Here is a 25,149-nt window from a genome sequence, read left to right as displayed (position 1 = left end):
ATATCATGGAAAATGGGCAGATATCATAGCAACCAGAGGACAAGGAATATGCTACTATATTGTATCTTCTAGGTATAACAGGAAATTTGCATGTAAAATATCTCAGAAATGAAACTGCCCAAGCTAGAATTACACAATGAAATACCAGTGATGTGCCAATGTAATTTAATTTAAAAATAATCTAATAGCTGACATAGAATTATTGAATGTATCTGCCTATGCTGTGCAAATAACTACAGTACTGTGTACAGAGATAAATAATAAATCTAAGAGGTCTTTTTTTAGAGGTGCGATGAGCTTTATTGATGGTATTCAAGAGAGTAGGGCTCCCTAAGCCCCCTCCTGCTATTCTGGGGGTCTGGGATGGAAACTGTGAGGGAGATGCTCAGTGTCAAGGGTTAGTTAGGACAGGGACTGCTCAGCAGCCGAGGACCTCTCTCTTGCTTTGTCCTTGCTGGGATGGGTGGTCCAGGGTGGGCTTCTTATTCTTTGGAGGCCATTTAGGCCATGAGGTCTACCACTTTGTTGCTGTAGCCGAATTCATTGTCGTACCAGGAAATGAGCTTTACAAAGTTGTCATTGAGAGCAATGCCAGCCCCAGCATCGAAGGTGGAAGAGTGGGAGTCACTGTTAAAGTCACAGGAGACAACCTGGTCCTCAGTGTAGCCCAGGATGCCCTTTAGTGGGCCTTCGGATGCCTGCTTCACCACCTTCTTGATGTCGTCATACATGGCAGCTTTCTCCAGGCGGCATGTCAGATCGACGACGGACACATTGGGGGTAGGAACGCGGAAGGCCATGCCCGTGAGCTTCCCGCTCAGCTCTGGGATGACTTTGCCCACAGCCTTGGCAACGCCAGTGGACGCAGAGATGATGTTTTGGGCAGGGCCGCGGCCGTCTCGCCACAGCTTCCCAGAGGGGCCATCCACAGTCTTCTGGATGGCCATGATGGCATGGACTGTGGTCATGAGTCCTTCCATGATGCCAAAATTGTCATGGATGACCTTGGCCAAGAGGGCTGAGCAATTGGTGGTGCAGGAAGTGTTGCTGACAATCTTGAGGGAATTGTCATACTTGTCATGGTTCACACCCATCACAAACATGGGGGCATCGGCAGAAGGGGCGGAGATGATGATCCTTTTGGCCCCACCCTTCAAGTGGGCCCCAGCTTTCTCCATGGTGGTGAAGACACCCGTCGACTCCACAGCATACTCGGCGCCCGCATCCCCCCATTTGATGTTGGCGGGATCTCACTCCTGGAATTTGGTGATGACCTTTCCGTTGATGACAAGCTTCCTTTTTTTTTTATTGAGAAAAGGAAGAAAAAAAAAACAAGTTTCCACCTCCTCCCAGCCTCCCATTTCCCTCCCCCTCCTCCCACCCTTCTCCCCCTCCTCCCACCCTTCTCCCCCTTCTCCCACTCCTCTCCCCCTCCCTCTCCAGTCCAAAGAGCAGTCAGGGTTCCCTGCCCTGTGGTAAGTCCTAGGTCCTCCCCCCTCTGTCCATATCTAGGAAGGCGAACATCCAAACTGGCTAGGCTCCCACAAAGCCAGCACATTGCGTAGGATCAAAACCCCATGCCATTGTCCTTGGCTTCTCATCAGCCCTCATTGTTCGCCATGTTCAGAGAGCTTCCTATTCTCAGCCTTAACTGTGCCTTTAAACTTGCCATGGGTGGAGTCATACTGGAACATGTAGACCATGTAGCTGAGGTTGACGAAAGGGTCATTGATGGCAACAACGTCTACTTTGCCAGAAGTGAAGGCAGCCCTGGTAACCAGGCGTCCAATACGGCCAAATCCGTTCACTCCGACCTTCACCATCGTGTCTCTGGAACGAGGCTGGCACTGCACGAAAAGAAGCGGCTGTCTCTAGAACAGGGAGGAGCAGAGAGCCTAAATTTAAGAGTTTTATGTTTTCTTTTTTTTCTTTTTTTTTTATTGAGAAAAAAAAAATTTCCGCCTCCTCCCAGCCTCCCACTCCCCCCCATCCTCTCCCCATCCCCCCACTCCTCTCCCTCTCCCCCCACTCCTCTCCCCCTCCCTCTCAAGTCTGAAGAGCAGTCAGGGTTCCCTGCCCTGTGGAAAGTCCAAAGTCCTCCCCCCTCCATCCTGGTCTAGGAAGGAGAACATCCAGACTGGCTAGGCTCCCACACAGCCAGAACATGAAGTAGGATCAAAACCCAGTGCCATTGTCCTTGGCTTCTCAGCAGCCCTCATTGTCCGCCTTATTCAGAGAGTCCGGTTTTATCCCCTGCTTTTTCAGTCACAGTCCAGCTGGCCTTGGTGAGCTCCCAATAAAACCGCCCCACTGTCTCCGTAGGTGGGTGCACCCCTCTTGGTCCTGACTTCCTTGCTCATCTTCTCCCTCCTTCTGTTCCTCATTGGGACTTTGGGAGCTCAGTCCAGTACTCCAGTGTGGGTCTCTGTCTCTATCTCCATCCATCGCCAGATGAAGGTTCTATGGTGATATGCAAAATATTCATCAGTATGGCTATAGGATAGGATCATTTCAGGTTCCCTATCTTCAGCTGCTCCAGGAACTAACTGGGGACCTCGCCTTGGGCACCTGGAAGCCCCTCTAGGTCCAAGTCTCTTGCCAACCCTAAGATGGCTCCCTTAATTAAGATATGTGCTTCCCTGCTCCCCTATCCAACCTTCCTTTATCCCAATCATCCCGTTGCCCCAAGTTCTCCTCATCCTACCCTTCTCACTTTTCTCTCCCCATCTCCCACTTTATGTTTTCTTTATAAAAAAATGAAATAGCACAAGTTAAAAATTATGTATGTTAAGAACTAATATACTAAATAAAGTATAATTTGGAGCTTTTTTCGTGATCTGATGGGGAACCTCAGACAATCACATTCTGTTTTGGGCGTGTTCCCCTTGGGCCAAAGAAAACGTATAAAACATCCATGTGCGTTTGTCTCCTCCTCTTTGTTTTCCTGCGCACCTGAATCGCTGGAACCCTGGTGTTGTAAGTTCCCCTTCTTCCCTTTATTAAAGCTGAATATTTTATATTAAAGCTAGTCTGGTTAATTCTAAGAGCCGATCGATTACGCCCCTTCAGTGATCTTCTTAGCTCATTGCTTAGACTTCATCAATAACTAGAGAGAGTACATTAGTTCAAGTAAGACAGACCCAGGCTTAAATCCCGCCATCCTTTATTCAGTTTCTTAGAAGATAGTTCTTTGGCATTGTACTTTCTTCTCTTTTGAAGTTGGGAATAAAATAACAATGGGAAAAGTGATGTTTCTCTTCATGAAGGAGAGGAATTATTGATGCTGGGCATATAGTTCAACCTTCACAGAAAAGTATCTTTTAAACTATTGCTTGATCTACAACTTAATGTTAAAGAGGAAGGATGAAAACTTATAGTTCTTCATGGCTAGCTCTGCCAATAAACAAGAGAAAGAATGTGTACCATATCCTCTTCAGTGAGTCTGGGTTGAATGTGAGATGGAAGTGTGGAATCCCTGCAAATAAATACCAAGTTAGATTTGGATCAGATTTCAAAGGCTTTTAATGTCAATATGTGGAAGTTGGAATTCATACAGCAACTAGTGAGTGGAAATAATTCTTGAACAAGAACATGATTGATCAGAGTATTCTTTTAAGAAGAATATTCTGATAATGATGAATAAAGCAACTGGAGCCTGACAAACCAATCATTTTTCAAGTATGCAGTAATTAATTCACTTATTATGAAACCTCAGATCTTGGCCACTACCAACTTCAAGAAGTGTCCTTATTTATGTACTATCACAAAAGAACCTGAAGTGATGCTAGTTAATATGTGACAAAATCTAAATACATTGAGGATTATAAGGCATGTGCCAGTTTCGGAGATGTTAAAGTTTTAACAAAGGTTCATTCTTGTTAGAATTGATGAAATATTCAACAGGACATGCAGTAAAAAGGACAAAGAAAACACAAGTTTTAATAAAATTTAATAACTGCATTGCAAAAGACTAAATTGGAAATGAAATAATCGAACATGCAACAAAGGTTTTTATTATTTTTTTCTTTACTTAAGTTTCAAAATAGTAGAAAATATTCAAAAGAACATGACTCAACTCTAATGTCATGAGAACTTCTGGGTATTGTCAAAGAGTGGGAAATGTGAATTACAGCTGGAAAATATGGTTGTTACTTGACAATGATACTTGAAATCACCTATTTGAGGTAATTGTTCAAATTATAGAGAAATATGTGCTGAGTCCATTACAAGTGTAAAGAAAGAAGACAGTAACATTAGAGATAAAACCGTATTTTTTGGACAATGGAATAAAGAAACCACATGTATAGAAATATAGATATACTATGACTGAGTCACAGTATCTCCAAGGTCAAAAATGAATTTAAAACTCAGGAAAATAAATGAAAAAAGAATAAAAAGAGATAAATAAACTAGTTCTGTTCCAACCAAAGTCAATTAAATGAAGTTAAGATTTTATATTCTGAAAAATATTCTCAAAGAAACACAGTGAACAGATTTTATGTTCTTTTCTTTTTTGAGAATTTTCCAACATTTATGAGAAACACATTTTATTTTAAAAGCTAGAATATAGGTGTTTAGAATCTGCCCCAAATTTATAAAAGCTAATGCATGCAATTTACCAGTAATCTTAAGCAAATCTGAAATATAACTGTCATAATAACTTCTCTAGTTCCCAGTACTGCAGATGGTGGTTAGAATTTTCCAAAGCAAAGTAGCATTCAGAGAAATAAAAACAATGAGCAGAACATTTAATTAGTTAACTAACTAAATAATAATCTGAAACATTTCACAAGTGCTTTCTAATAGGATGCAAATGACTGGTGCATAATTCTTAGGTCAAAGCCCCACTAGTCACAACTTCTTGAAAGGAGCAGAATGTCCTTGGAAGGAAATATTTAAACCCATCAGCTCTCATCTCGGTCTGCATAGCTATTCGAAACAGAACTTTACAACTCCACATATGAATGGACCTGTCTGTTCTCATGTCCACATTTTTCCAACTTCCATCGTGTTTTCCTGAGAAATTCTGAAGATTAATTCTGCTCCAAATCATGTCTGGGAAAAAGAATGGAGGTTAGGGTAAAAATAATTACTTTAGCCAAATAACTCCTCACTGTACACAATAAAAAGAAAATCGGGGAAACTTGGTGCAAAAAGTATAGGTTCAAGAAATAGGGAGAAATTTGGTTGAAGGAAGTTTCTCACAAGGTCCCACCCGGAGATGAGGAAATAGAAGAAATTTATGATGCCTAAGAGAAGGAGAATTAGTCTTGGGACAAGATCACACTAGGTAGTCATCCCTAAGCACACATACATATGAGCTATATGAATTAAATTCAGCATGTCTGTGTGTCTGTGTCTGTGTGTGTGTGTAATTGTATGAATTTGAGGAGTGAGAGAATTGTGAGAAATTAGAACAAAGAGAGGTAAGGGCTGAAATTATGCAAATTTAGTTAAAAATTTCATATTCATATATGAAATTTTCAAAAAATAAAATAAGGATATATACTAATAGCTAAGAATTAACTCTGAGTCAAATTTTCTGGTAGATGTCCTTGATGTATTATTTGACTTTATTCTGTAAAACACAAAGTAGACTGTACACCATTAGTCACATTTGAAACAGCAGTATTTTTATAGCTTTGTCAAGAATCATCATATAAAAATTGGGCTATCTTGCAAGAAAACCCATGTGATAGGTGTTATCATTCATGAAGGTAGGTGAACTGAGACTGGTAGCATGAGGGGCACCCGAGGCCCTGGTGGGTCCCCTTGGCAGAGATGGCAGGTGAGAGACAAATAGATATGCCATACAGAGAGAGCTGGGTGTGTGTGTGGGAGGTTATAGGCTGGGGTATGGAGCTTATTTAGTGGGCTATGGAGGGGGAGGGGGAAGGGAAGGAGGGAAGGAAAGAAGGAGGGGGAGAAAAGAGAGAGGCAGAAACTGCCTCTCCAGAAAAAAAGGAAAAGAGAGAGAGAGAGAGAGAGAGAGAGAGAGAGAGAGAGAGAGAGAGAGAGAGAGCGAGCAGATCCCCTTGCTTCCCCTCCTTGGAAGAGGAGAGGTTGGTAGTGGGTGGTGCTTGTCTCTTAAAGAGACAGGGTACCCAGGTGACAGATCAGGCCCACAGATTACAACAAAAGAAGCAAAATCAGCCCTTATTAAAATCCATTTGAAAGGCCTCTAGCATGTTATCTCTTATATTTTTGGTTCTGAGCCTAGCCTTTAACGGCTGACCCATCTCTCCAGCCCTGTTATAGCTATTTAAATAAGAGACCTGTTCTGTCTACTTATAGGCAGTTGTTATTTAAAGTAGTGTTGTGAAGAGTGGACAATATTTAAATACCAGAATAGACATTTAACATTCATGAACCTACAGAATCCACTTACTTCTCTAGGACTCAGTGTATCAGTCTGTATTCTAGGGAGAAAACATTTGGAATGATTTACATGAAGTTGCAAAAGATAACATAGTTTTGGCCTGCAACGTCATATGTACTGTCTAATCAAGTGTGTGCTTTGGTGATTAAGAAAGAAACACACAGAGCATCTAACACACTTCCTGTCAATACTCTGCCATATCCCCTCAGTTTTTCATGAAAGGTGCCGACTTTTCTCTACATTTTAAGACAAATGAAGACAGCCATAGGATACAAAAACAAAGTGTTGCAAATGATAGTCAGGCAACTTAAGAATTGAATATAAGTATGCATCATCTCATCCAAATAGGGGTTCAGATAAGGATCCAACTGAGCTGCTGATAGAGAACCCCTTCACCATCCCCATTTAAGGTCATGTGTGGTCTACAGACATACATGTTTCTTATAGAGATAATTCCTTGAGATGCAACAAAATTGCTCTGAACTCAAATTTTAAAGGCAAATATGTAAGAGAAACTTTTGCTGTTAATTTAAAATTTAAAATATTACTTAACATAAGTGAAAATTTAGAATGGTATGAAAGTACCAAGCACCATAAACTGTATCAATTTTATAAGATGAGAACACTTATTACAAAATGTACAAAAATGATCCCTAAGCTAGAATTGAAACATTGTATTTGTAATATATATACTAATTTATCTTATGCTACCCTCTCCAGATTCCTTTCTTTTAAACCTATTATTTATATTTCTTTAGAGTCCTTTGGACTTACTTATTCTCCATGAACAATGTATAGTACATACAAATGTATGTGTATTTGAGTGCATATATGTATATGTGAGTGTATGTATGTGTGAGCCTGTATGTATGTTTCTATATGTCTGTTTTGTACATGTGTTTCTACATATTTCCATATTGGGCATGTGTGTGCCTGTGTATATGTACATTTCTATGTGTGTGTATAGATGCATGCATGCATATATGCACATGTTTTTGCATGCACAAAATGTATGTATGTTTCTGTGTGTATATACAGGAACCACTTTCAAAATATTAACATGAATAGCAGGAGACATTCAAGTGTTAGGACCACGTCTACAAAAATGTAGCCATTGGTTAACTTAATTAAAATTCTAGGCTATGATGCCGAAAAGTAACTGAAGTTCAGTCTCAACTACATTCTCTCCTGATTAAAAAAAAAAATACTTATATGTGGTCATTAGTGGCTGATGTATTGGAAGAATCTGGTACAGAAACCAATAAATTATATCCTGTATATTAAGTTAAATATAACATAGTTCAATAATAATCCATTTTGTCTATTCTTAGCTTGACATTGGTATTATTATTTTACTTAAACAGCCCAATGGAAAAGAAATCTCTTCTTCCCTCTCTCTGTTTCCCCTCTCTCTTCCTCCTTCTCTGTATGTATGTTGCTATGTGTCCTTTCTCCCCTTATATTATACATCACTATGTGGACAACTCAGAAATATTTAACTGCAATTGGTACCCACTTCTGATAAAGAGAAAGTGATTGGCTGTGTTTTATTTGCAGTAGCAACATTGCAACCCATTGACTAGAGGAATCACAAAGTGAAATAAGAAAAGATTGTTTAGAGATAGTTGACAATAAAAAAGATACCTGAGTCACTGCTTTGTCTTTAGTTCCAAAGTGAATTGGATAAGATCTATGTAATTCTGGAAGTATTCATCCTTTGCAGAAACTATGCTGCACTTACACCTTAACAAATCTGGTTATGTTCATTCTTCTGATCAAATTTATAAGAATAATACAAAACAATTGCACAATGAATTCTCCTTCTGATATCTCAGCCAATGAAATGTAAAAGTGGCATATGGCGAGAGGCAGACTGCAGATGGCCCAACAACAGCAGTGCACATCTGGCACATAGCTGTTCAATTTTATATTTGCCAACTCACCAGATGACTCTTTCTGGAGAGATTCCCAATAAGAAAAATCCACTTGTCTCCTTTCTCCCACAGGCTCAGTGTTTTTCTTACTCTTCTCACCTTGCACATCTTAAAAACAATTACAGAATCTCAGTCCTTATAACACATATATATATATATATATTTGATCTTACAACATATATATATATATATATATATATATATATATATATATATATATATATGATTTTACAACTTGTGTAACTAACTTAAAGTTTTATCTTTGGAAACTACTTAGTCTATAAAATGAAAGAACATTTGGTGCACTGATTATGTAGGGATGTAGGATAAGAATAACTAATAGAAATTCAGGAATATCACTTTCCCTCCAAAAGCTTTTGGAGTTAGATATTAGAATCAAAATCAAGCTGTCAAGAAATTTTAAATCTTACCCAATTTGACACCAGCAGTCTGATTATAATAGAAATCACTATTTTTTGAAAACCATTTTGTGTGCTAGACTTTTATGTGCTTTGCCATATTTTCTTCCCACTAATAGAGTGACCTTGGAAGCTCAGGCCTACAAAGTGCTACTCTCACCTGGGTCTCAGGGTGATGATGATGCAAGGAGCTTTCTTTCCAACTCACTGCATACACTGACTGAGTAAAATACTTCCTGTTAAGTTCTCAGAGTTGGGAGGTAACTGTATTATTAAGCTATCATTATTGATACAAATTCAAATGTAAATGTCTTGAATATAATCATCTCAATTTAAATGTTGTGATAAAGAGTTATTTGAAAACTAGTAACAAGTAAAACAACCTTATCTATTGCTATCAAGGGATTGGTTTCTTACATAATGACTCTCCTTTCTTCCTCCTTGGCCTCAGAGATGACATTAGACAAACTATAAGACAAAATAATGTAGTGTTAGAATGAAACATTCAATATTTTCATTTTACTGGAAAAACTGAAGCTTAATAGTAGCCACAAATCAGAGAACATGGGAGTCAAGGATGTGTTTCCGATGCCAGAAAACATATATATATATGGAGAGTTTTTCAAATGAGTATTTTGGGAGACAGGGTAATTTTTAAATTCTAATCATTTCTCTCATAATGATAAAAATGAGAGATTGAAGTGGTGGCCTCTTACTGTAACTGACTCACACAGGGTGTGCCCAATTAAAGCTATCTTCTGTGTCTTGCTTTCAGTATGATGAAATGAAAAAAATCTTTCCTTTTCTTCTGCTGCGTTAATTCCCAGTAACAATATCAGCATCACTGTCACTTAAGACTCAGAACAAAAGATCTGTGACAATGCTTAGCCTTTTTCATTTCTCTCTCCACTTGGTCTTTTCAATCCCATGTCTAGGTTTTCCCTCTCCTCTTTGTAATGCTCTGTTCTGTCTCTTTAAAAGACAAGCCACACCCATTCACACCTCCTCCATCTGCTGAGGCAGGCTGATCTTCAGCTTCCAGCCTGAGTTCTTCCCTTTTCTGTCTTAGCTCCCCCCCATCTCTCTCTCTCTCTCTCTCTCTCTCTCTCTCTCTCTCTCTCTCTCTCTCTCTGTCTCCTCTTTCTTCCCCTTCCCTTCCATAATAAATAAAATCCAACCTCATTCTGCATGGCTTGCCTATCCATTTGTCTCTTGCTTGCAGTGTGGTTCCCTGCCCAGGACCAGCCACCCTCAGAGACCTGCAGCCATTTGTCTTTCCTCTTGACCTGCTGCAGCCACTTGGGGAACTGTGCCATCCCTGCCTGGGACTGGCTGCTCTCGGGACGCACTGCCTGCTGCCTGCCACCACATGGCCAACTGTTGTTGCTTAGGGACCTGCAACATTTCTGCTGCTGTAGCTGCCAGGGATCCACAGCATTTTAATTAATCTATTACATTCTCACTATTATTTCTTCAGTTTGAGATCAATATTATGCCACATTTCACTGGGATCTTGCTATAGCCAGTTAATTTTTCCTTGCATTCAGACTTGTCTCTCACCTTCTGGTTACAATGTTAACTTTTATTTGTTTGGTTCTTCTTTTTCACATCATGGTATACCTTAATATATAATTTTGCAATGATATCCTATGTATTAATTGTCTTTTGTTCCTTTATTCATACACACACATCTTAATATTGTGGCAATTTCCATTATTGCACATTGCGATAATAATGTTCAAGCTCTGAGAGAATGAAAAAAGTTGGTGTTATGATTTCAGCCACAATAAGGCTGACACTTCTGGGTTCCAAGGCCATGCATTTGTGGATAAACCCTCAGGCAGAAGTGCCTAATGGCCCCGGGGATTTTAAAGGGCCTTGTGTGACCCACATGCAGTGTGGTTGCATAATCTACCTATGACTAAGCTAAGTCATTGCATGCATGCGAGAGCCCCTGTCATCTGCATATGATGTAGTCATGTCAACCCCCTGTGCACATGCAGTAGGCAGCTTTTAAAAGCTGGATGCTCTCTCTCTCTCTCTCTCTCTCTCTCTCCTCTCTCTCTCTCTCTCCTCTCTCTGCACACTGACTTCCTCAGGCCTGCACATGCCTTATCTAATAAATTCCTAAGTGGGTTTGTTGCATGTTCTGTTTCCTTCTCACTCTTGCCAGGTAATTTCATTGGTGCTGTGACTTGCCCAGGATGTGACCAGTACCCAGCTTTTCTCAGGATCTCCCCCCAAAGATGATGCCCACAAATAAGCAGGAAACAGTATTGAGAATCTGCCACCCCAATTCCTTTAACCTGTTGTGTCTAACCTCCTGCCATTTTATTATAAAAAAGAGATGGGAATCTAATCGTCTGTCCTGTCCCTTTAAGGGACAGGTCCTATCCACCACTGAGGCAGGCAGATCTTCTTTCCCCTTCTGGTCAGAGCTCTTCCTCTCAGTCTCCTCCCAACGAGGTATCTGCTGCTGTGGCTCCTCTCCCCCCCTCTGCTTTTTTCTCATCTCCCCTTCTCCCCTTTTCGCTTCCCCCTCCATAACCCACTAAATAAATATACAACCTCACCCTGATTGGCATGCCTATCCATGTCTCTGTCTCTCACCTACCACGTGGCTCCCTGCCCACTGCCTGCTGCTGCTTAGGGACTTGCGGTGTAGTCTCATGACCTACTGCCCACTGCCACCACTAGAGGACCTGCAACGTTTCTGCTCCTGTGCTTCTCAGGAAACTGCAGCATTTTATTTAAAACATGCATTCTGTATGTAATACATATTGGGCATGTGACTTCTGTAAAGGAACTACCAACAATTTTGGTATCTCTAACACTTTGAGTTTGTTCACTTACATAAAAAAAAACTCTACATGTTTATCTTTAAAAAAATAGTGTTTCCTGATCTAAGAGCCATCTAACTTCATGGTGTCTACTCCTTATTTACCCCTCCTTTTCCTTGTACCTCCAGCAAACCAACATAGACTAATATATGTGTCCCTGTGTTGCCACACAATGGCGTCATTCTAATTCCAAACACTACTCATTTAATGAAGACTTTGATTCATTCTTTGTTTTGTCCATTCTTGAAAATTGTTTCATCTCTTCTCTATTTTTTCACAGTGTTCTGAGTATGACATTTCTTTTTCATTAAAAGAAATATATTTATTTTGACAGACCATGTTTATTTGATTTGTATTACGATTTTAATTATATAATTTCAATTGAATTTCTATATACTATGTTATGATTATGGTTTTCTACTCCCAAACTTCTCTCAGATATTCTATACCTCCCTACCCACCTAAATTTGTTTTCTCTTTCTCTTCCAAAAATCAAAAGAGCAAAAATGTGGAAAACAAAAACAAAATAAAATTAAAAAATGAACCAAAAATCCAAAAACCTTAAAAATGAAAATGAAAACATATAAGCAAAAGACTAATAAAATGAAAAATTGCCTAAGCTAAGCAACATAAAACAGTATGTGTTAGGAACATTGCTATGTCCCCTTAGCAGGTAATAATATTAGTTTTTTTTTCCTTAGGCTCACAGTCTAGCCTGATTTCTTCTGTGATTATAATTTATTTTGAAAATACGGTTACAACTGATTAAACACAGGGTTGTAAAGCCCAGTCACAACTAATATATCTACAACACTGCTCCTGCACCTAAGGAACAGGGATCATTGTGAAAGAGGGAGCAGAGCCAAATGAAGAAGGAGTTTACTATGAGATTGTTTTCTAGAAATGTCATATAAGTTATACCCATTAAGTCATATTAGTTTATTCATAAACTGAACAAGGGCAAGACTAATGCCATGTCATCCTGGAACAGGGAAAGCTTATGAGGAATCACCCCAGACCCCCCCCAAAAAAAACAAAAAAAAACAACCAACAAAAACAAAAAAAAACTACAGGTAGGTAAAGAATCCTGTGAGCAGAAGAAATAATATTCCCCACAGAAAGACATATCAATTAGTTACCTCAATATCAAACAGTCAGTCTTGAAAATATGTATATACAGGTAACATTATATGGACTGTGGAGGTTGTATTTGTGCATTTAGGAACATGCACACACAAACACACACTGTAATTAGCTCTTTAAAAAGAGGTCATTTGTTTGATAGAGTTGTACTTGGTACACAGAGGAAAGTGAAAGGAGGAAAATATATGATTATACTATAATCTCAAAATTTTAAAAAAGCACACTCCACTGAGTAGGTATCTATATTCCAAGTCCCTCTTCTTTTTTTTCCTATGCTGGAGAGGATGTGGAGTAAGGGGAATACTCATCCATTGCTGGTGGGAATGCAAACTTGTGCAACCACTTTGGAAATCAGTGTGGTGGTTTCTCAGGAAACTGGGAGTCAATCTACCTCAGGATCCAGAAATACCACTCTTGGAAATATATTCAAGAGATGCCCAATCATACTACAAAAGCATTTGTTCAACTATGTTCATAGCAGAACTATTTGTAATAGCCAGAACCTAGAAACAACCTACATGCCCCTCAACTGAAAAAATGGATAAAGAAAGTGTGGCACATATACACATTAGAGTACTACTCAGCAATAAAAAACAATGACGTCTTGAATTTTGCATGCAAATGGATGGAAATTGAAAACAGTATCCTGAGTGAGATAAACCAAGTCCCTCTTCTTAGAAGTACACTGGTCATACTGAATCAGGGACAAGTTCAGCAATATTTTTATAATGTGGATATGTCTTTAAATATTATCTGAGAAGACAGTCATGTGGTTAGGACATAAATATATGAGTTTTGGTCACAAGTGAAGAGTTAACTATATCATGAACACATTATTCAAGATTGTTTGGCTCCCTGTGTATTTCTACTTCCTAGCAGAATCTCAAACATGAAACCTAGAGAAAAATCTCAAAGTCTTTTCTTTAAAAAAAATCTATGCAGAAACAAAAGTTGGAAATAGGTCCTTTTTTATAGCAAATGTCTGAGTGAACATTAGTGTACAGGATTGAGTCAATGGCTAATATTCTTTCTCATTCCTCTTTATATGCAGGCAAGGCTTATGAACAGAATCAAGGTGGTTACTGAAGGATCTATTTTCTCTGGAGGTAAACAAGTTTGCTCAAAACTTTTGTGAAGCTAAGGCACATAATAAGAAAATGTGACTACAGAAAAATATAATAATAAATCTTAGATTAATTGTTGATGTCAACATTTTAATAATTTTGATCTATAATCGGAAACTTTTGCTACATGATGTTGTATACAAATGATCCCAAATTCACTAGTGTAAAATTGATAACCATATATTCATCTGCAAATGAATGCACAAATAAAATCTGTAGGTTAAAAATATAAATAATATCACAAATTTGGGTAGATAGGAAAGCAGTAGATCTGAAGGGAGGGAAGGAGGGGAAATGGAAATTGATCAAAATACATAGAATTAATTTTAATACTTTAAATAATTATAAAAGGCAACCCAGACATCTGAGTTCAGTTGGAGATTGCTGAACTACTCTGCGTTAGGTTTCTGTAGTCCTCAGGCTTACTGTCTCCTTGTGGCTGGGATTCAATTCAGCTTCAGGTGTGAGTGGGAAACTTTTCTAATGGTTAAAACAGACCACAATGAAGGCCACATAGAAGATGGGGAGTCACTGCATCTTTAGTAGAAAGAGAAGGAATAACAATGAGACAAAAAGTCATAAATTTGAGGAGAGGTGGCTAAGTGCAGTAATTCATTATAATCCAGTATTGTCAAACAATACACAAGGAAGTTGATCATTCACTAATAAACAATTGTTCCTCCACTTTTCCTCCTCCCCAGTGCAATACTTTATTCCTCTCTTTATCTTTTCCCGTATACAATCCAATATAGATAACACTGTCTACATTAGGCATGCCACTCTGCTCACAGTATTTTAAAGTTCCCTGGTACTTGAAAATCCCTTCTCACTTGACTATAATGATGACAAGGTCTGTAACTATATTATTAATTGCTGTATCTGGAACAGAGAAGTTGATGCATGGTACTTACCAAAAAAAAAAAAATGAGCATTAACATTTAATGAAAAGGAATGATGTCCTTGGCTTAGTGACAAGCTTCTCAGAATTAAGTGATGAGGCTAATCCTGGAAAACCAATGAGAATAATGTGATGCTGGATTCAGAAATTTTGATGGCAGAATATTGCTGGATCATGAAGTGCAAGTAACTTGCACACCACATTTCAGTTAACAAGTCCCTTAAAGGATGAAATATAAAGTTCCTGCATACAAAATGAACACAGTGGCTAAGCCTATTTTAGACCCACCCTTGAGTTCCTTTGGTCTGAAACTAAAACCCTTTTTTCTTCATATTAAAAGATAAGTACTCTTTTAGAGTTACTTATTTTCTGTAAATCACTGAGATGCCCCTCTATATACATATAAATACACATATATGTTAAACTCATTGTAGAGGTCAAAGGAATGTCTAAATTCGCTGCATGCATCTTGGTAATGACAAGAATTTTATCTCAGGTCTATGCCTACAGTGACTAAAAGCCTCAGATACACCTTCCTTGTGCCCATGAACAAGAGAAGCTGTGGTCAGGCAATTTCTATGACTCTGTAAAGGGATGTTAAAAGGCAAGACACCATGCCTAGGTCAGATTTCTAAGTTTCAACGAAAACAGCTAAGACATTGGACCCCTGAAAGGGCATCAGGATTCTGATGAAGGATTCTGGGAATGGAGTATAGCTAGTCTCCAGATTCACCACTGGCTACTCAAATAGGTTAATGAAAGCACAAATTTATTTTAGACCAAATACTAAAGCAATAAAATTATAGTATTTTCCTCCCCCAAAATACCCATAAAGTGTTTGCTTAGAGAAAGTTTTCCATTTGAACTATTTCTGAGGTAGTCAAGTGGCAATGCTAATTAGGTAGCTGAATAAAAGCCAACCTGACTCATTACAGAGCCTTCCAGTTTCATGATCTACTGACCCTCCTGGCCATTTCTCATCTGGGTCAGTGCAGGCCCAGGCACACTAATCCTGGTTCTGAACCTGTGAAACTTAAGTAGAACAAGTTTCTACTTCTGTTTTTCTTGAAAGACCTTGTGGTGATTTCTTTTTACTCAGATCCCTGCTCAAAAGCCATCTGTGTAGACAGGCTCTTTTCCCCTATTCAATAGTTAATAGTTAGTGGTCTCTGTTTTAGGCACCTTTGTTTGTCCATTTGTTTCTTTCTTTAGAGTACTTAGCAGTCTGAAGTTATCTCATTGATATTATCATGCTAAGAAGAATCTTCAGTGAGAACAAGCAATTCATGCTCTTGAATGTATATGTTCATGATCAAACAAATAAACAATAGCAAGGACATCTCCTTGAATAGGAAAATATATGCTGAACTTGAGACTACTATAGGTATCCAAATATGGAAAAGCACCAAATATTTGTATGGAAATGATTCCAATATTTGGTATGGTTTAAATGAGAATAATCATAAACATAGTATAACATATTGGTACTAAATATGAACCTACATATAAAAAGTATATGAATGACCAGATTATGATGCTCATTATAGGAGTTATTCTTTTCATCTTCAAATAACATGGTGAGATATGAAACCATTTTATTGCCATATTATAGGTAATAAAATTGATATAACAATAGCTATGCAATATAGCCAATGAAGTCCTTTGATTTTTTTAAAGTTATAACAACATGTGTCTATATGGTTACATTACAAATTTACTTTTTTTGTTTTTTTGTGTCCTCTTTCCCTCAGGCAAAAGAGGACTTGAAATCCTGAATAGGCCATTTTTCAGCAAGCCATCTCATCTTGGGACATTATGACCTTAAGGACCCTTGAGGACAAAACAGATGTCTTCTTATGGTTCCTAAGCCCTTTACTGTTGGTGGACACTGCTCATTCATTTCTTGGCCACTCAGACCTGAAATAACCACTCTGAAACTAGATTAATTACAACACTGCTTGGCCTATTAGCTCATGCTTCTTATTGACTAGCTTTTATATCTTAAATTAACCCATTTCTATTATTTTATATTTTACCACGAGGTTTATGGCTTACCAGCAAGGTTCCAAGTGATGGCTTGCATCTTTCTCCTCTGGCAGCTACATGGCTTCTCCCTGACTCTGCCATCTTTCTCCCAGCCTTCAGTTTAGTTTTCCTCACCTAGCTCTAGTCTGTGCTATCACAAGCCAAAACAGCTTCTTTATTCATTAATCAATAAAAGGAACACATATACAGAAGAACTTCCCACATCACTTTATTATCCATATTTTGTTTGTTTGTTGGTAATCTTACTTTTAATACCAACTCCTCATCTTCTGTCTTATTATAGATAACTGCACTTCTGAGTCCATATATATCTAGCTAATTGTATTATCTCTTCAGTACATAAAATTAAGTTATCCATACAAAGATTGGAAATGCTTTTCTAGTAGCCAATGTAGACTCACATTGTACTATGAAGATCTGAATATTCCTGTCAGAATTAGTCATAATAAATTGCATCATGGATAATATGCTTTGTTTCCTCCTGCCTATTTTATTAAGACCATTTCAGACAGGAAAACACATTTCTAAAGTAACCTCCAAATCTGATTTTCTGTTTTGGTTCCTATGCACAGCATATGTAGACATTTATAGCCTTGTAGTCTATATAAAGCAAGTGTATTTGTGGTTATAGACCTTGACACTAGATGGGTTCTTTTTATCTTTGCATTACAAAAAAACATAAGTATGATAAAGAAAAACACAGACACATTATCTAACTGAAATGAGAGTTAAACTTAAAATCCATAGTTGCAGTGTTTGGGACAATACTAGAAAACTGAAGATTTTTATGTTTTGGGGGGGTTTGTTGTTGTTGTTGTTCTGTTATTTTTGATACTGTATTCCTAAGAACTGTTATACATGACCTTGGGAGAAAGGACCATAAGGTAGGGTTTCTTTTCAAGATTTTATTTCCAATGTAACTTCCTTTATAATCCTTTTACATTTAAAAAAAACAGAAATGTACCATTTCCTAGTAAAGATCATAAGATTCAGCTCAATTTTTGAAAGTTATTTGAAAATTGGTCAGTTATTCTGATAGAAGGTTAGATAAATATTAACTCCAGTCTATGTACTCTTTCTTTTTACAGCTCTAAATGTGAGCAATTTTTTTACATATTTCAAGTGGTTTCTTTCCTTTATAGTTTTACATATGACTGGTTGAATATAAAATGGCATAAAAATCAAAGTTAAATAAATAATAATCACAGAGGCAAAGCAAAAATAGCTCACACAAATAAAGTTTCATAAGGAGTGGATGTAGTTGCAACTGAGATATGTATTGAAAAACAGTTGCTAAAACCAACGTCTCTCTGGAAATAGGCATCTACATTCTAATCAGATTTGATCTTAATAGGAAATGTCATGCAGGAAATACCCTTGTGTTAAGAGCTATAAGGTCATGGGTCTGGGATTAATCCTATACTAAATCTGAATATCAAACTCCATGAACTTTAGATGAAGCTGGGAAAGACAATTTCAGAACCTGTGAGTAGATAATTTATGATGCACCATGAAATAAAGACTTTCTATACCTGAAAAACACAAAGGGATAAATTTACCGTTGTAAATTACCTTTATATAACAACAAGGTCAGCCTCTGCCCCCAATTACTCAGGTGTAGAAACAGAACATGTAGCAAGAAAATCAACAAAATTGCCAAGTTACGGAAGAAAAATCTGAAAGTGGGCTGATCAAGTAACACTGGTTGTTCCATCCTCTCTTGACGGGTACCAGAAACATTCTGAGACTTATAAAGTCGAGAAATTTGTAGACAAACATTTCAATATTTTCATTCTAAATAATGCCCTGGTCTCTATAAATTTGAGGAAGGTGCAGCATGGAGAGGAAATGAAGTGTGTTTGCACTGTGTACTCAAGTCTTTTTTTTTTGTTTGTTTTTCTCCTGGTGACTTAACAAGACAGGGATTCTGGATATTAAAGTACCTCATGTATCTGGAAATTCTAAGTAGAAGGGAAAGCTTTCACACAAAAGTTCAAAAAGGCAGACCATTTTGCTATATATAGAACATGTCACTTACACTAAAGAATCCAAGACAAAAGATAGAATCATAGACCTGGAAAACTACAGGCCCTGCCTTCACTCCATCTTCATAGCTCACTTTCTATACATATTGGGAGTACAGCCAGGGATCGCGAATCACATCTTCTAAACTCTACATCAGTTGTTTTCAATTGTGTTCCAGCAGCTAGTGTGTTTCCTATTACTTCATTCTATTTTGGAATTTTCAGTGTCATTAGATGCATATAATCAGGATTCCAGGTTGTTTAAATAACTAGCAGGGCTAGTTAGCTACACATTTTGAAGATCACAAGTCAGAGCTCAAATATATCTTTACTCTTCACTTATACACTTGAACTTCTCTTGGACAGATAGAAAAAAATACAGGCCTGAGAAGAGAAACAGGTAATATTACATAAAATACAGTTTTTAACAAGATAAATTATGCATGGGGGAGAGATAATTCTGCTCTTTTTCTCTGTGGAGCTTCTCCTTCATTCACCCCAGATAAGATGGCATTTAGGAGCTGGGGAGTATAGCACTTTCTGGTGAGGTTTATGCAAATCAGATCATAAGAAAAAACAGGAGAGCCTGAGAGGGGCACTTTGTCCTGTATTTGACAGAAACTTGATTTACATTTTATTCCAACTATTCTCTCTCCTTATGGGATAAACAGAATCACAACCATGGATTTAAAACAATGAAAAAGAAGATTGTTTTTGTTTCTCTTCCTTCGGCGTTTAATGGAAAAGATATAATGGCGGTGAAAAAAAAAATGTCCATGAAACTCTTTTGAAGTTTAGCTTAGATTTGACAAAAATGAGAACTGCCTTGGCTGTATCTCATGGGTGACAGTAGCAGCAGTAGCGTGAGACTCACTTGAATGTCATGATCTGTTGGGTCTTTCACTATAAGAGACACAATTAATAGACCAGTCTAATAGGCAAGGAACTGGAGTTTATGGAAATATATTACACTCTCAAAATACTCCAGAGCGAGTAGAGAGCTAATGTGTTAATATAAGTTAACAGACTGCAGTAGATATTTATATAATTTTTTTAACTATAGAAGATTAGTTCAAAGCAAAACAAATAAACAAAACACCCCAGTGTAAGAACTGCTCTGAGGCAGACTTTTACAGATGTATTAAGGATCCAGATCCATTAGTCTTAAAGTGGGAAGACTTATATTGCATATAGAATCTAACCTATTCACACAACCCCCTAACTGTGGATCTAGGGATCATTGACAGAAAAGCCAAAGATAATTCAAATCACTTTGGCTGGCCAGAAGATGGAGGCAATATGAAAAACAATGTGACGTGACTGTCTTTAAGAGTTTTTATGTTCTTTTTTATTAAAAATGGACTATTTTCTTATATAGTGTATCCTTATTACAGTTTTTCCTCCCTCTATTTTGGAAGATCCTCTCCACGTCCCCTAAATCTAGATCCACTCTCTTTCTGTCTCTAATAAGAAAAGAACAAGCTTCAAATCTAAGAGATAACAACAAAACAAAATAGAACATGATAAAAAAAGAAAATCATGTAGAGTTGGATGAGATAAATCAACAGAAGAAAGAAATCCCAAGAGATGGCAAAAGAATCAGAACATTCCTTCTCAGGAGTCCCTTGAAAATTAAACTGGAATCTGAGTTTATGTAAGTTTATATAAGCAGAGGACCTTATAAATACCAAGCCATATAGTCCCTGGTCTTGCTACTTCAGTCTGTGAGTTCATATGAATATTGTTCAGTTGATTTAGAGGATCTTTTTCTTTTGGTGTCTTCCATCAACTCTGACTTTCACACTCATTCTATCTCATCTTCTGTATGGTTCTCTAAGCTCTAAGAGGAAAGATTTGATAGAACAACCTATTTGGAGCCATGCATACCAAGGTCTCTCTTTCTCTTCATAATATCTGGCTAAGGGTCTCTGTATTTGTCCCCATCTATTGCAAGAGGAAGCCTCTCTGATAATGGCTGAATAAGGCTCTGGTCTTTTATTATAGCAGAATGTCATTAGGAGGCATTCTATCACCACATTTAAAAAATATCTCAGTAGTATTTGGTTTCACCTAGGTCTTTGGATTGTCTCACTGTTTGGTCACCAAACAGTGTCAGGTATAAATTTGATCTCGTGGTGTGGGAACCCTTACTCTGGCACATCCCTGACTGACTATAGGTCAAAAGTTGTGTGGCTGGGTTGGTGTACCAATTTCTCCACTGGAAGACTTGCCTGGTCATAGACATGGCCAGTTTGGCTACATATTCATTATTGCTAAGACTTTTATTTGGGATCATGTTTACTTGCTCAGATATGCTCATAGCGCCTTTATTAATAATAGTGAGGACACGGAAATGACTTAGATGCCCCTCAACCAAAGAACGGATAAAGCAAATGTGATACATTTACACGATGCAGAATTACTCAGCTGTTAAAAACTGTAATTGAAATTACATGGCACAAGTGAGAAGGAAACACAGAACATGCAACAAACACTCTTAGGAGTTTATGAGGGGGGGTGCAGGCCTGGTGAAGGTCAGTGTGCAGAGAGAGAAAGAGGTGAAGATGGCGTTTCTAGCTTTTAAAGGCTGCCTAGGGGATGTGGGTGCGTCATACGCAGATGATGGAGCTCACACATGCATGTAAGGGCTCTCACGTCATATGTAGGTGATGCAACCTGCCACACATGGGTCACGTCTCAGGGCTTTTCTGCACATGCGTGGCCCGGGAGCCCAGAAGTATCACCCATATTGTAGCTGAATCATAGCAGTAACATCATGAAATTAGAAAGCAAATGGATGGAACTAGTAAAAAATATCATTCTGAGTGATGGACCCATATATGACATGTACTCGCTCATAAGTGGATGTTAGTTATAAAGTAATGGACAATCATACTACAATATCAGACCAAGAGAGGCTAGGTGACAAGGAGGTCTCAAGAGGGACACTTGGATCTCCCTAGAAAGGGGAAATAAAAAGGTATCATAGGTGGACTGGAGGTGGGTGTGGATGAAAAATAAGGGATCAGGTTGGGATGAGAAGAATACAGAAAAACCCTCTGGAAAGGGGATCATTTCAGGGTCATTTAGAAACCTGATGCAACAATGTTATTTTTTAATAGATAAATAGTACTCCATAGTGTAAATACTCCATACCCTATTTTCTTTATCCATTCTTCTATTGAGGAGTATTTAGGTTGTTTTCAATTTCTGGCTATTATAAATAGAGCAACAAGTAAAATGGTTGAGTAAGTGTCCTAATGGTAAGATGACTCTTTTCTTGGGTACATGCACAAGGGTGGTATAGATATATCTTGAGTTGGATTGATTTCCAAATTTTTGAGTAACTGTCATACTGATTTCTACAGTGGGTGTACAAGTTTGCACTCCTATTAGCAATGTGTGAGTGTTCCCCTTGCTCAACATCCTCTCCAGCAAGAGCTGTTACTTTTGTTATTGATCTTGACAATGCTGAAATGTGTAAGATGGAATCTCAGACTTGTTTTGATTTTTATTTCCTTGATAGATAAGAATTTTGAACAATTCAGTGTTTCTCAGACATTTGAGTTTCTTCTACTTTATTTATTCTACTGAGACTATTCTGTTTAGATCTGCATCCCTTTTTTTAATTGGGTTATTTGTCTTCTTAAGTTATTTATATATTTTGAATATTAGTCCTCTATTAGATGCATAATTGGTAAAAATATTTTTCTATTCTGTATGCTACCACTTTGTCTGATTGACTATGTCCTTTGCCTTACAGAATATTTTCTGCTTGATGAGATACAATTTGTTCATTTTTGATCTAAGTGCTGTGATACTGGTGTTCTGTTCATAAAGTCTTCTCCTATCCAAATGAATTCAAAGTTATCTACCACTTTCTTCTCTTAGGCTCAGTGCATCTGTATTTATGTTGAGCTTCTGTTTTACCAAACCAAAACAAAAAATAAAAGACTACCACAATCAAATTCCCTCCCTACTACTTCCTACACATCTCTCTATACCTTTTCCAGACTCCCTCTTAATCTATGAGGGATAGATATAAAGATATTTACTTTCTGTCAACTAACTGCTGGTTCCACCTCCTGACTGAAAGCTGATTTTATATAATTAAGGTAAATGAAAACTAGGAGTTCACAGTATGGCCAAATATCTCCCAACACTGTTTTTTTCAAATCTGTAAAGAATTGTGTCAGAATTACAATTCTAATTTTATTGAATCTGTAGACTGCTTTTGGTAGAATGAGCATCTTTAGTCTGTGCATTCTACCAGTCCAGAAGCACTGGAGATCTTTCCATTGTCTGATACCTTCTTCAAATTCCTTCTTCAATGACTTGAAGTTTTCATCATACAAGTCTTTCACTGCTTGGTTAGAGTTACCCCAAGATATTTTATATTATTTGAGGCTTTTGTGAAAGATGTTGCTTCTCTGATTGTTTTTCACTCTATTTGTCATTTTTCTGTAGGAGGGCTAATGATTTCAGTGAGTTAATTTTGTATCCAGCCATTCTTGCTGAAAGTGTTTATCAATCATAGGAGCTTTCTGGTAAAATTTTTAGGATAATTCATGTACACAATTATATTATCCTTAACTTAAGATAATTTGATTTTTTCTTTTTCAATTTGTATTCCCTTGATCTTGTTCAGTTGTCTTATTGGTCTAGCAAGAACTTCAAACTTTATTGAATAAATATAGAGAGGATGGACAACATTGTCTTATTTCTGACTTTAGTGGAATTACATTGAGTTTCTCTGCATTTAGGATGATGTTGAATATGTTCAAACTGCCTTTATTATGTTTAGATATTCCACTTATATCCCTTATATCTCTAAGGCTTTTTTAAAATTATGAATTGGTGTTTGATTTTGTGAAAAGCCGTTTATTGCAACTAATGAAATTATCATGTGGATTTTTGTTTGTTTAGACAGTGGATTTATTGATTTTGTATGTTTTTTTTAACTTGAGTCTTTATTGGCCACAGCTACTTGAGGGGGATGAAGCGGGAGGAGTGGGTGGCACTGATGTCAGGCCGGCCGTGCTTCACAGGCTTGTAGGTGATGGAGAACTCGCCCAGGTAGTGGCCAATCATCTCTGACTTGATCTCCACCTGGTTGAAGGTCTTACCATTGTACACGCCCACCATGCTCCCCACCATCTCGAGCAGGACGATTATGTCCCGCAGGTGGGTCTTCACTACCTAGGGCTTCTCCATGGGCGGCGCCTCCTTCTTGGCCTTTCTCAGGCACTTGAGCAGCGAGTGCTGCTTCCTCCGCAGGCCGCGGTTGAGGCATCGCCTCTGCCGGGCACTGTAGAGCTGCATCAGCTGCTCATAGGACATGTCCAGCAGCTGGTCCAGGTCCACGCCGCGGTAGGTGAACTTGCAGAAGGTCCGCTTCTTCTTCTGCTCCACTTCGGCCATCTTGGTGGCGACTCGGAAAAGCCATGGTAATTCTTATAAAGGAAAACATTTAAATGAAATGACTTACCATTTCAGAAGCTTAGTCCATCATCATCTGATGGGACAAGGCAGTGTGCAGGTAGACATTGTGCTAGAGAAGGAGCTGAGAGTTTTACATTTTGATTCTCAGACAACAAAAAGTGAACTGTCCCACTGGATTTGTCTTGAGCATGTATGAGACCTCAAAGCTCACCCACACAGTGATACACTTCTTCTAAACAGGCCATGATTAATCCAATAAGACCACACACCCTAATAGTGCCCCTCTCTATGGGACCATTTTATTTCAAATTACCACAAGTTGTATCTGCATCTCTAGGGTGACACATACTTGATTACAGTAGCTTTATGTTGTTTTCTTGTATTAAGTTTGCAAGTACTTTATTGAGTACTTTTGCATCTATATTCATGAGGGAAATTGGTCTGTAATTCTGTTTCTTTCTTTTGGAAATATTTATGTGGTTTGTTTATTCATTAGGATAATTGTGGCTTCATAAAATGAATTTGAAAATGCTTCTTCTGTTTCTATTTTGTGGGAATTTGAGGAGTATTGGAACTATCTTTTCTTTCAAAGAATGGTAGAATCCCATGTTAAAACTGTCTGCCCCTGTGCTTTTTATGGGGAGGGAGAGAGACTTTTAAGAACTGTTCCTATTTCACTAGGGCTTGTAGTTCTTTAAATGTTTGATTAGTAAAGAAGTGGAATGCTTTAAGCACTGCTTAATGGGGTGGAGCATACTGCTAGGAGACTAGAATACAATGGTGATGATAATGATTTTAAGTGTAAGGAGTTGGCTCAGAGGTTTCAGAGAATTTTAGATGTTGCTGAGAAATGATTTTGTGATATTTTTGTTAAGAGGGTGGCTGTCTTTTGTCCTTGTA

At 37.9% G+C, this 25,149-nt stretch overlaps 2 pseudogenes; both read right to left on the bottom strand.

Moving 5' to 3' along the window:
* Window positions 1-298: 298 nt before the first annotated feature.
* On the bottom strand, window positions 299-1,879 carry LOC142842479 (glyceraldehyde-3-phosphate dehydrogenase-like; annotated as a pseudogene).
* A 21,909-nt stretch (window positions 1,880-23,788) lies between these two features.
* Window positions 23,789-25,149, bottom strand: part of LOC142842478 (small ribosomal subunit protein uS19 pseudogene) — a 136,252-nt pseudogene continuing 134,891 nt past the window's right edge.

The sequence above is a fragment of the Microtus pennsylvanicus genome, chromosome 1, assembly GCF_037038515.1.
Source record: "Microtus pennsylvanicus isolate mMicPen1 chromosome 1, mMicPen1.hap1, whole genome shotgun sequence".
In the NCBI taxonomy this organism is placed as follows: Eukaryota; Metazoa; Chordata; class Mammalia; order Rodentia; family Cricetidae; genus Microtus; species Microtus pennsylvanicus.
This window is presented reverse-complemented; position numbering and strand designations above follow the sequence as displayed.